The sequence below is a fragment of the Cyprinodon tularosa genome, unplaced genomic scaffold, assembly GCF_016077235.1.
Source record: "Cyprinodon tularosa strain WSP-4 unplaced genomic scaffold, ASM1607723v1 ctg338, whole genome shotgun sequence".
NCBI classification, from domain to species: Eukaryota; Metazoa; Chordata; class Actinopteri; order Cyprinodontiformes; family Cyprinodontidae; genus Cyprinodon; species Cyprinodon tularosa.
In genome coordinates this window covers 1,219,674-1,228,058 of record NW_024039050.1, presented here as the reverse complement: position 1 = coordinate 1,228,058, position 8,385 = coordinate 1,219,674, and the positions used below count along the sequence as shown (strand labels likewise).

Sequence of the window (8,385 nt, the reverse complement as noted above, 5' to 3'; positions counted from 1 at the left end):
CCACATATTTTACTGTATATATTAGAGGTATCAAAAAACAATCATATAAGTCAGTAACTGTACATTTCTGCTAAAAAAAATCCTCATGTTCGCTTACAAAAACAGAAAAATGAGCAACAGGAGCTATAAATGAATACTGTGGTATCGGTGGAACATTGATCGAAGTTTCTACTTGCTGTTAACACGTTTAATGAAGGCAGAGGCTTGATGAGACGTTTCATTTCCCCATTTGGTTTACTTGAGTTTAGTGGCGTTGCTGTAGAGGCTGTTAGGATCGATGTTTTCTTCTCTTTTCCCTTTAATGTTGACAACAGAATAAGTCACAGTGTCTTCATCTTGTGTGACCTGCAGCACATGAACGGCAGACTGTTTCAGTTCCAGTTAAAGGTTTTACTCTGGCATGTGGTCATTTTAGAGTTTTCTAACCACAAAATATGCAAAAAACTTAGTCTGGTACACATTCAAATTATTTTATTAGTTTAAGATGTTCAAATAAAATAATGCTCCTCTTCAAAAATAGGAAACAACAGAATTTAAAATAAAATTTAAAATAAAAAGATCAAAGAACTGAGCCTTTAACCTGCAGCTTAGATGAAGTTAGTGTCATTCTTTCTTATCACAGAGTTAATAGTCAAGCTAATTTAAAATGGGATTGTTATAAATCTTCAATACTTGTTGGGTCTCTTACCTTTTTTCTCTGAGGAGTTCTGGGATTGAAACTCTTAACAGTGGCGTGGGTCGGGTTGGACTGCTCTTTATCCTGAAAACAAAGTGACAGAAAACCTTTATCCACTGTTACTTTATGGAACATAGATATATAGACCCAGATCAGCCGTCACATGACTTTTCATGTATATTTTAAGGCCCATTTTAATGTGTTGTGTTGGTTTGCCAACAATGGACCAATCTCAGGATATAAAAAGAGACAAAGACATCAGAGACACAATTTTTGGTCAGAAATTGTTTACAGAACATGGAATACTTTCCATTAGTTTCCTCTTTATACATTTAATTCTAATAAAGTAGTTAGAAGAACCGGCTAGACCTGTTAACACTGAGCTCAGTTGATGCTGCATTTGGTCAATGTGTTCATATGGCTATTTCTTTGGGGGATAAATCAAAGGTCAACGCCAATAAATCACCACCTTTGATAACAACTATCCCTCCTTCTTGATTGGCTGCAATGACACCTTTTTTCTGCATTCTGTGCAGAGAAAGTATCCTTTTGGGACGGTAGACTAAAGTGGCGTTGAACTGGCGTCTGCATCTCTGGAGGTTATTGAATCTAAATCCCCAGCATAGAACTCACCAACCTCCAACCACTGCACTCATCTGCAGCTCTGGGGCAGTCATCATCATAATCAGCTCTTGTTAACAAAAGATTTCTTACTAAAACAAAAAACAACTTAACTCTAGATTCCCTTTTCATTTAATAAAAGTTGGACTTTATGTCCCTGACAGAGTCGTGGATTCATGGTGATAACTTAACTCTGAACATTGGCTTCTTCAGCTCCCTTAGACTTTATTCTGGCAGATTATTATGATTTAGAACAGTTCACACTATTTTTCAAAGATTATTATCATCCAAGTTATACATGGTTTAAATGACCTATTATCAAATGTTTACCCTCATAATGAACCATGTCTAAAAATTACAAAAAGTTAAAAAGTGGCCTTGTTACCTGTTACCAAGTTTGAGTTTCTCCTTCCATCCAGGAACCTTTTTCAATTCAAAATGTCAGAAATAGTGTCGAGTTCCAGGCTTTATAGAGGGGATCTAAAACAAACTTAGAAAACCTGCAAATCTAAACGGACAAACGGGTCCACCTCTTAGTTTATGGGGGGTCATTTGGGTTCTTTTAACCTGTAATACCTGTCTATGTCTCTGAAAGGGGTTGTTAGAGGGAATTGTTGGCCTGGCTGAACAGGCGAGGTCTTTTTCTTTCTTCTGTCCCTACCTGTAAGGGGGTGGGGGTTGCAATGATAGTAGGAAGGAGGAACAAGACTCTGCATATATCTAAATATCATCCTTTTCATAGCAAGTTAGCTTTTTCAGGTTTCCATCAGCTGTCTGTACTTCTTTTGTTTAACTGTGCTCTGACAACCTTCACAGCCTTTCTGCACGGTTTGAGTTAGTGAGAGAAACTTTTTTCTAACCAGAACAGGGCAGAACATTGAGGCACACTTGAATACTTTTTCCCATCTAAGATGGCGGCACACATAGAGCAGCAGCTCATGGATCTCTACTCTCAGTGTCATGTCTGTTAATAGCCTTTTCTGCCATTTCCTAATTTGAATATATTGCTTTTTTTAAATAAACTCATGACTTGGGCAGTTATTTATAATAATTTGACACTTGTTGCACTCAGGAGAGAACTGTGCTTCTGGTTCATTGTTTTCAATCCACACTGTTTGCGATTTTTCAGCCTGTTTTTAGGAAAGATCAAAGACTCGACCACAAGCCTTGGATTCATTCAATTACACTGCAGAACATGAAATCTAAGTAAATCCATTTTTCTTAAAATGTTTGTTTTTTCATGAATTGAGAAGGTAAGTGAGACACTTTGCCAATGGAAAGAGTCAATTTACATTTAAAATAAGATAGAATAACTGGGCTCTCTAATTTCAAGTGCATATTATCTAATTATATTATTTTAAGGGTAAGATACTTATTCCATTGGTAGATGATCTTATTTACCTACTCCAATTAAAGGTAAATACACTTATTTTATAGATGTTTTACGCATAATTACATAGCTTTTGCAGTGTGAATCCATGCAAATAATCCTTTATTACCGTAAATCCTCTAATATAGGCCGGGGCCTTTATTTCACTCGGGTACATCTTGGTCCAGGCCATTATTGGAAGGAGGCCAGAATTAGAGGCAGGCCTCTATTTCTATTTGATCAAAACAGATTACCAGGGGAATGAAAAAAACAAGATTTTGTGTCTCTTTGAACCTATAAAATACTAGGTTCATTTATTGAAAAAGTACAGTTAACATAACGGTATACAGAACATTATTCAGACATCTTCCAGCAGCTGCAATTTTTCTGCACGGCAATACAAAAAAAAAAAAAGGAGACAGAATGGAACCTTGGCCAAACTGACTTGCGACTGTTCTGCCATCACAGCGAAATTTTATTTGAGGCAGGCTAAGTGGAAGTAGGCTGCCGGTATCATATATTTCAATAGAAATTCAGAACAACGAAGGGCAACGAAATTCTGTCATTTTAACGCTGCCTGGTTACCACCAGACCTGCCGGTAATCACATCTGTCTTTCAGATCAGAATGATTGTGTGACTGGTTATACTCCTACAGCAGTGTGTCACAATGAGCTTGACACAGAATTTTTTTATTAATGCTTACTGTAATATTGAAGCGTGGTCCGCGCTATAATAGACTGTGGGTCTAGATACGGCCAAGGCGGTGAGGAAGTGGGGGCGAGTAGTCCGACAACGGAGTGACATGACGGTGAAAAAGAGCAGAGATCCAGGTGGAAAAAGGGTCCCAGCGTTCTCGCGCACCTCGCTCTTGTAGCTGGTGAAACTTCACGTGTTGTTTTCCGCAATTTCGGTCATAAAAACAAAACAAGCCGACCTCCTGTCTGCGGCACTGTCTGCGCTAAGGATGGGACTTCCCATGCAAAAATATTAGGAAGTGGGGGCGAGTAGTCCGACAACGGAGGGATATGACGGTGAAAAATAGCGGAGATCCAGGTGGAAAAAGGGTCCCAGCGTTCTCGCTAAGGATGGGACTTCCCATGCTAATGCCTTGGATTCGTTAGCAAATATGTCCCCCCTGTAGTACTTGTATGTTACTATGACAAGTTGTTGAGGACTGCCCAGGGACATTGTTGGTTCTAATTATAGCCCCGGCCTGTATAAGAGTCCGGCCAGTATTTACTTCTGCCGACAGCCAGACAGGCCATTATTAGAGACCCGGCTGCTAATGGAATACAGGCCAATATTAGAGGATTTACGGTAAATAAGAATGGATTATTTACATCTCACCTTAATATACCAAGTAGCAAAACAGGCCCCAGTTGAACCAAACTGGGACGTGCCCCGTCAAAGAATATTAACTTCAGTACGGTCTGTCTGGTCTACCTAAAGGGTTCCACACATTAAACGTTTTAGTTATTTCTCAGAAAGGAAGAATAGATTCAAGCGAGTTAGAAGTTACAGCTTTTCATGTTCCTAAACTTCAGAAAAGAGGAAGTCACTGCATTAATTTGTTGCCACTTTACACTTTGTGAGCTAAAATAAAATGCAGAAGTATCACAACGGTATTTAGTTGTAAGTTTGAAATTTTCCAACCGTCTTTAACACACAGAGTGTCACTTTTTTTTTTGCATTCTGATAATTCTATAGCAAATGTGTTGCAGTGCATAATTACTCACATGGCGACGACTTTCATGGGTTGAATCTTGACTCTCTAAATAAATAAAAGAAAAAAAATGATTATCATTTCTGGGGAAAAAAATTTTAATCATCAGACCTAACTTCTGCTTTTTACTGAGCTCCTGATAGCACTACAGGGTTACTCTGGAAACTGTTATTTCTTATTCAGAGGGATGTTCTTCCCCAGATGTCAGACATCAAAGTGAGCTAAAAACATCATTGGAGCTCAGAGCAATTATTATAAAAGAGGCAGTTTACTTAAAAATGCTTAAAAAAAAGAAACATGAGAACATCACAGAAGCAGCAATCTGGGGGTTTGCTTCACTTTAAAAGGACGCAGTCAGTTTACCACCTTCAGTAAAAATACCTCAGTTCCTTGGAACTGGAGAATATTGGGGATCATCTTAAAATCCCATCTGTGTTTATTGTATCGTGCACAAAAAGAAGTCTATCTATATAAAAAAAAATCACCTTAATACTACATGGAGCTCTGCAAATTAATGCAGTTGCCATGTTTACGGTTTAAATAGGCTGAACTTTGACCTCGGTATGCAGAGACATGTTTCTGCACAGTAAACATACCTTTACGTACATTAGAGTATCATGCACTTTCTTTTTTATTTTTATTTCTATAGTTTATTCTCCGCCTTTATATCATCTTTCACTGGAAAAGGAAGAGCTTCCTGCTTGAGTGAGGCTCTAAAATACGGAGCAGAAAATTGTGGCGTTTAGTCGACTCCCTGCAGGGTTCAGTGTTGAGTTCAGCTCATGCTGTGTTCAGTGTTAAAGAGGACTGACTGAACCAAACCAGCTAATCACTGAAAAATGATCTAGAAATAAGTAAAAATTTCTATAATTAAAGGTACAGAGGATGATCTTTTATTTCCGGGTGGATCATCTAAATAACTGGTCCTCCTAATTGTCAATCATTTTGGTGATATATTCACGTAAAGTTGTCCTACGTGCTCGTCCTGTTAGCTATTTTTCAGCCAGTCGTGTAAGCTCACCTTTCTCAACGAGGTTCTTTGAAAATGGCCGAGTGTCGTAAGAGAAAAAGTGTCTTGGAAGTGTATGAGAAGAAAAGAAAATCTGTCCGAAGGGTAAGTTGACTAAATAGTCCCCGCCCTATATAGTGATTGAGGGATTTAGCGGTTAGAGCGCATGTTTGGGCACAGTAAACTTGTATAAGCTATGAGAACAGCAAATATTTAAACAAAGTGTGCACGAGGAGAAATGGGCTCATGCACGCTTTCACACGCAAATTTTTTTTTGGTGGAGAGGGCGGGTCATTTCAAAAATTAATGAAAATCCTCCACAATACAGAAAAGTGTATTTGCTCTTAATTTGAGCAGCTAAATAAGATGAACAGTCAGTGGAATGAGTATTTTTACTCTTAAATAATGCTAATTAGACATTATGCACTTGGAATAAGATAATAAAATAGTTTTTTCTTATTTTAAATGTAAATTGTCTTGTTCCATTGACACTGTCTCACTTGCCTCCTAAATATGATGCACAAATCCTAAAAATGCACAAATTTTACGAAAAAATGTCTTATTTAGATTAAAAATGTTTGCAGTGAAGCTCTATCATTACATAATCAGAAATATCTCATGTATATATTGTTTGATCCTATCTGTGTTACTCTGTGGTTTTGTGAAGGATCATAATAAAAATAAACAATTAACCTAAATACAGTTATATTAATTTAAGCATTTCTGCAAAGACCAAAAACAAATTTTAAAAACAATGGATGAAACAACTTACGGAAGAGGATTAGGGCCACTGAAAAAAAAAAAAGTAACTGATTTTTAAATTTTATTTCAGTTTAATATGGGAAAAAAAGTCAGAATTCTGACTTTAATCTCAGAATTCTGAATTTAATCTCAGAATTCAGACTTTTTTTCTCAGAATTCTGACTCTAATCTCAGAATTCTGACTTTTTCCTCAAAATTCTGACTTTAATCTCAGAATTTTGGATCTTAAAACAGACATGGCTATGGCTTGATGCTAAAATGTTTATTATCTGTCAGAATTCTGAGATTAAAGTCAGAATTCTGAGAAAAAAGTCAGAATTCTGAGATTAAAGTCAGAATTCTGAGAAAAAAGTCAGAATTCTGAGATTAAAGTCAGAATTCTGTGTTAAACTGAAATAAAATAAAAAAATCAGTTAACATTTTTTTTTTTCAGTGGCCCTAATCCTCTTTCATAACACCTAGATGTGTTGCTGGACGCTTTACACACTGCAAAGAAATGTAAATCTAAATCAATTTTTTCTTAAAATAAGTAAAAAAGCTGAAGATTCTCAGTCATCAAGGTCATAGTAATTACCAAAACAGTAAAAAACAATCCACTGGATTGATGTTTTGCTTCCCATCCTGGAAGCCTTTTCAATTGAATTGAAAAAGCTTCAAACTTGGAAAAAAGTCCAGTGGATTGTGTTATAATTTTTTGGGAAATCGTGTGATTGGTTACAATGGCGCCATAAGTTGCATTTACACTGACCATTATATTATGTGAACTGTCGTTGCAAAAATCAATGGGAAACATGCAAATTTTTAACAAAGTCGTTTTTCAATGAATATTTTGGTGCCATGATCAGGTGTTTGTCTGTATTGAAGTTGGTAAATTTTATAACAATAACCAATAAAAGCTTCTGTGTCTACAGATGCTTTAGGTTCGCTCTGTAGTTTAAAGATCCAGTACCTGTTGTGGTTCTATGATCCTCTTTAACTCTGGTTTTCCTGCATTTGATGAAAACAACAGCCAGAACAACCAGCGGCACCAGAACTGCACCAAGGAGGATGTTGATGATGTTGGTGTTTTTGGGAGGAACTGCTTCTGGGATACAAAGATGATAAAATATGCAATGACCATGGTTAAAAACCCATAAAGCATACTAAAGTATAAACCAGTACTGCTAAGCTTCAACATGCATGGCATAGATTTAATGACAGATTTTAATTCAACCTTTACCTTATAAAGATGACATCATACCTTCCAGCTGGTAGTGAGCTTCTATCTTCACTGTGTTTCCCTCAATAAACTGGCAGGTGTATCGTCTTCTGCTGCTGCTCTGAAGCTTCACAGTGAGATGAGAATCACAGCCAGTCTTTCCTCTAAACTGGTAGCCAACACCTTCACCAGTCAGATTAGTTCCTCTATCATCCATCCAGAGGAGGCTGTTCTCTGGACAAGAACCCAACCCACTCCACCTATTAAGAGAACACTGTAATGTGACATCTCCATCCTTTGTTGGATCAGCAGCTGGTGAAGATGGAGAGACTGAAAGAAAAATGAAAACTGTTGTCTGAGTTAGAAAGATGAAGAATAAACTTTATATAAGGTGAGAAACCTAAAAAGACAACTTTATCTCAGTTTGTGAAAAGCGGAATAAAAATAAGAAACCATAAAAAAAAAAACTAATGAAACTTTATATGTTGTCTCCATGTTTCTTGGTGATTGATGCACTAATGTTGCAGATCTGAGCAGATATTTATCAGCATGATGGAACAAAACAAGAAAACTTTTCAAATGAAAGTAAATGATGCAGTGGTTTGATCAAAGCATTTAACCACACAATACAAGAGAAACTAATTGAATCTAAACAGCCCCACAGCAGCTGAGCACAACGTTCATTCTGATGAGGTCACTTCCTGATGTCAGGCTGCTCAAAGCTTGGCCCCGCCTTTAGCTCAAACAGGAAGCAGCCGACACCCAACAAAGAAAACTCAACAAAAACACAGTTGGAGGCAGAAATAAGATTTAAAAACCACATTGAGTTTGATTTGATCATTGTTAGGTATAAAAACAATCATCCATGAAATGAATGAACCTTTTCAACATCAGATCTTTGACTGTAAAGTCAAACTAAGTGTGTGGACTGATGTGTGGTTGAAGCATCACACAGAGCTAAATAAATGATTGGTTCACACTCTGTCAGAACAATATTTGAACTTCTGACTGCATCAGATATTCATC

The 8,385-nt window shown here is 37.0% G+C and overlaps 1 long non-coding RNA gene across 1 annotated transcript; it reads right to left on the bottom strand.

Moving 5' to 3' along the window:
* Nucleotides 1-215: 215 nt before the first annotated feature.
* LOC119789394 lies at nucleotides 216-7,195 on the bottom strand. Its single transcript, XR_005281577.1, has 4 exons — nucleotides 7,111-7,195; nucleotides 4,404-4,438; nucleotides 689-760; nucleotides 216-345 (listed from the first exon to the last, which is right to left on the bottom strand). It is a non-coding gene; the product is annotated as an uncharacterized LOC119789394 (long non-coding RNA).
* Nucleotides 7,196-8,385: the final 1,190 nt, after the last annotated feature.